Source organism: Miscanthus floridulus, unplaced genomic scaffold (genome assembly GCF_019320115.1).
Source record: "Miscanthus floridulus cultivar M001 unplaced genomic scaffold, ASM1932011v1 fs_393_1, whole genome shotgun sequence".
Classification (NCBI taxonomy): domain Eukaryota; kingdom Viridiplantae; phylum Streptophyta; class Magnoliopsida; order Poales; family Poaceae; genus Miscanthus; species Miscanthus floridulus.
The window spans coordinates 42,501-47,089 of record NW_027096689.1 but is presented as its reverse complement, the minus strand read 5'-3'; positions in this window follow the sequence as shown (position 1 = coordinate 47,089).

Below are 4,589 nucleotides of genomic sequence, written 5' to 3'. Positions count from 1 at the left end.
AAAATCGAGGCCGGGCAGAGTCTATGCGTAGGATGACTCATGTGATTCCGTCTGAGCCGATTAAGGACCGTACCGTTGTTGGCGCTTCTGACAAGATTGAACGCATAACTATCACTTAGGTGGCCGGATAACTCATTCCGACCGCGAAGCCAAGTAGCTCAACTCAGGCCGGGACCTGTTTTGTTGTGCGCTCCTTGCGGGGGGCGATCAGACTGAGCCCAAGGGCAGGCTAGGCCTGAACATCCTAGCATCTGGTGTCCCAGATTGTGCGGCGCAGTACGGACCTGTGAAATGTGGACCTGAGTTGTACCAAAGGTGACCTAAGGCTGCCTTCACGCGGTATGCCTGGGTTTGTGTTAGGAATAAATTCCCAGCTGGTAGAAATCGATTCGAATCGCCGTCTCTCCCGGATAGTGAGAAACTTGGCTAGTCCCAACATCATAGTAACTATGTTATGGAACATGATGGTTCGGATGAATATGGAATTACAATACCTGCTATGGTTACTATTGTATGCTTTTAAATTGATATACCACATGTTTGGCACAGGATAGTTGCTAATCTAGAGATGAATAATTATAATTAACTTGATAAAGGAATCAAAATTGTACAACTAAGTCAATTGCTTTTATGCAAAATGTTGTCAAGCTATCTCCACTTATACAGCCTTGCATAATCCTTGGAGTCATTTTATTTCTGGTTTATGACGGGTAAGTCTAGCTGAGTACCTTCTCGTACTCAGGGTTTTATTTTCCCATTGTTGTAGATGGCACTGTGTATCACGGTTATTGCAAGAGTTGCTTCTATCCCGCCGTGGATGAGGAGTAAGCCTTGGGCAGGCTCCTTGACTGGTTTAGCTCCTAACATACTTGAATTGGTCTCACAAGAATCAGCAAAATCAACATTTCAACACTTAACAAAATTTTCTAAGTCCTTGTTAACCGACAGCCTGACAAGCTGCCCTTCAGGGTGTTGTAACTTGGTTTTGGCTGCGGATTAGAGCATGGTTCCTTAACAAGAGTTGGAGCTGGTACATAGGGCTATGATTGTTGTTAAGACCGTTTACACTTTGGAGCAACAGATTAGCGGTTAAATGGATGGGAAAACTCGCTGTCAGGCTGTGATCGCATAACTAAATGAACTCCATCGGCTGGCTTCGGTGGCCGACAAGGCAGAGTCCACGCGCCGCGTGGAACCAGCGGCTGGCCGCGCATCGCCGGTGCCCTACCCAGTGTGGCAGAGCTAGGCCAGAGCGCGCCTTCAACTCCCAAGCGCCCGCCCGCACTGAGCCGCGCCCTCAGTTCCAACTTTCTAGCTTTCTCCTTCCCCGCCCACAGCAGTGCCGCTCTCTGCCATTGCGGCCGAGCACCTCGCCGTTGCTAGCTCACCCTCACCACTTCTCCATCACTGCAGTAGCTCCACCGCCACCCCGGCAACCCGCTGCATCTACCAGTGCTCGCTGATAGTGCTCGGTAAGCCACCGCACCACACAAGAGCTCGCCATTGCTCCGCCGCCACACTCCGTCACCATGGTCCGGCCGACTCCGACCACCGCGTGCCACGTTAGAGCATGCAATAGGTCCACCATAGCTCGTAGATGCTTGTCCGAGCTTGTGTTTACGTCACCGTAGTAACCGCCGGCATACCGCCATCGTTCCGCCCCGCCATTCCACCATGCTCGCTGCCGTCGTTGTCAGCGCCGACGAGGAGGCCAGCCAAGTAGACCAATCGACGCGTTAGGTCACGGGGATCACGTAGTGATGATGTCACCGTCGGTGAACTCACTGTCGGCGAGCTTTGGCCGCGCCAGCAGCATACAGCGCCGCTACTCTGCTTCTGAGTCAATGACGTGTGGGGTCCTCTGTCAGCGGGTCCCACCGGTCAGCGACAGCAGTGTTGAGGGATAGTTCATTTGATTCTAGATTTCGTACTATTTTGTGATTTGTAGATCTCCAGTTTGGTTGCTTCAAAAATGGTGAAATAAATTTGGTAGTGTTCCTTAGGAAGTGAAGTATTTAAGAAAAATATGATCTTGACACTTACAGTAGAAATTTTGGAAGATTTAAATGGAAGTTTGAAATGTGTTTTTGAATGCATGCAAACTTGTTTATTTTATATCTAGAGTTCCTGTGCTCCAAAAATTATGAACTTTTTGTGGTAAACTATTCTTGACATGTATGAGCTCTGGTAAAAATTTCAGGATCAGTGCATGTATAGATTTATAGTTATAGATTTTTCTTTTATAAATAGGTAATCCTTGTATGAATTTTTATAAATTATTTAGGCATCCAATATTCATGAAATTTGTTGGAGGTTATCCTAGTACCATATGGATGCTAACAAAAATAGGAAATCTGTTGCTTGACACTTTTCACTAGGGTTTTCTATTTTTGCTATTGTAAGACTTTTTGTCTTGTCATTTTTGTATAGAATGTTTTACTATATAAAATGGCATGAAACTTTTACATTAGTCTTTTGATAGCATTAGTAAGGGACTGTAAATTGTTGAGAATTTATGAAGTACATATGGTATATGTTTATTATTTAACCTAAGTATTTAAATAAAATAATAAAGGCATTTAAAGAAATAGTTTGGGCTTCACCATTTGGTTTTCTTGAGTGTTTTTGGTATGCTTAAACTGTTGGTAGACTTTGTGTTGTCAAACTTTGAATGATTACATGAAGTAGAAGTATTGTTGCGTCATAATGCGAATTAGAATAGTTTCCGGACAGATTCTGGAGTTTGATGAGTTGCATGATAAAAATGATGTTTGCTGTAAAAATGGTTAATAACAAAGTTGTAGATAACTTCATCATATGTCTTGTGTTAAAATTTCAGGACCATAGGTCAAACGGTTTAGGAGTTACAGCTGTTTAAAGTTAGCTTTTCCGAATTTGCTTGCTCTCTGGAATTTCTGGACAGCACTGACATGATTGTCTATTTTGCCTAAGATAAGTTGTGAATTAGTTTTTGTGAATTAAATAAGAGTTGTAGGTGATTTTATAAGCTTTCCATAAAGTCCAGGATCACTGCATTTGGATAAATAGAACTCCAGTTATGAGTAAAGCAAGTAGCTGCTGTTTGTGAAATAGTTGATGAATTGTTGATGTAGTTAATTGCATAATCAAGAAGAGATATGCACCTACTCAGTAGAACATGATGCATTTGTTAACATATATACATTTGCAATATCTTATGCCATATTCATGCATCTAGGATCGGAGGAAGAAATAACGTTGCTGGAATTCGACAAGATAGAGGAAGGGGACCAGCAGGAGAATCCTCAAGTCGCAGCTCCCAAAGGCGTGGAGCAGAATCCTGAAGAGCTTCCGGAGTGTCCTGACCACCGCCCCACTTCCTTTCTGCGAGGCAAGCCCCGAAGCATTTTAAGTCTCCCAATATTTTACAAATGATTACTTAAGTACTTATGATTGATGCATTAGGTTATAAGAGTTGAATGGAACCACTTGATGCATATAAGTTCCTTGTCCTAGATATTACACCTTTAATCGGTATAGGTCCTAGGATCGAATATATGCTTAGCCATGCTTAGACCGGTAGAAGTCGGGTGATGTCCTGTCACCTACGAGATATAGGTGGATACCGGAGCACGGTTGGCTATATTTGCTATCGTGGAATAGAACCATTGGAGTAAAAGAAAATCGAGGCCAGGTGGAGTCTATGCATAGGATGACTCATGTGATTCCGTCTGTAGCCGATTCAAGGACCAGTACCGTTGTTGGAACGTTTCTGACAAGATTGAACAGCATGCCTATCACCTAGTTGGCCGGATAACTCGTTCCGACCACGAAGCCGAGTAGCTCAACTCAGGCCAGGACCCGTTCTATTGTGCGCTCCTTGCGGGGGGCGATCAGACTGAGCCTAAGGGTAGGCTAGGCCTCAACATCCTAGCATCTAGTGTCCCAGATTGTGCGGCGCAGTACGGACCCTGCGAAATGTGGACCTAAGTTGTACCAATGGTGACCTAAGGCTGCCTTCGCGCGGTATGCCTGGGTTTGTGTTAGGAATAAATTCCCAGCTGGTAGAAATCGATTCGAATCGCCATCTCTCCCGGATAGTGAGAAACTTGGCTAGTCCCAACATCATAGTAACTATGTTATGGAACATGATGGTTCGGATGAATATGGAATTACAATACCTGCTATGGTTACTATTGTATGCTTTTAAATTGATATACCACATGTTTGGCACAGGATAGTTGCTAATCTAGAGATGAATAGTTATAATTAACTTGATAAAGGAATCAAAATTGTACAACTAAGTCAATTGCTTTTATGCAAAATGTTGTCAAGCTATCTCCACTTATACAGCCTTGCATAATCCTTGGAGTCATTTTATTTCTGGTTTATGACGGGTAAGTCTAGCTGAGTACCTTCTCATACTTAGGGTTTTATTTTCCCATTGTTGCAGATGGCACTATGTATCACGGTTATTGCAAGAGTTGCTTCTATCCCACCATGGATGAGGAGTAAGCCTTGGGCAGGCTTCTTTATTAATCCCTATCTTTGCTTTTGTGGACCATGATCTTACTTGGCACTGTATCAAACTATGTTGGAAACTTTGTTTA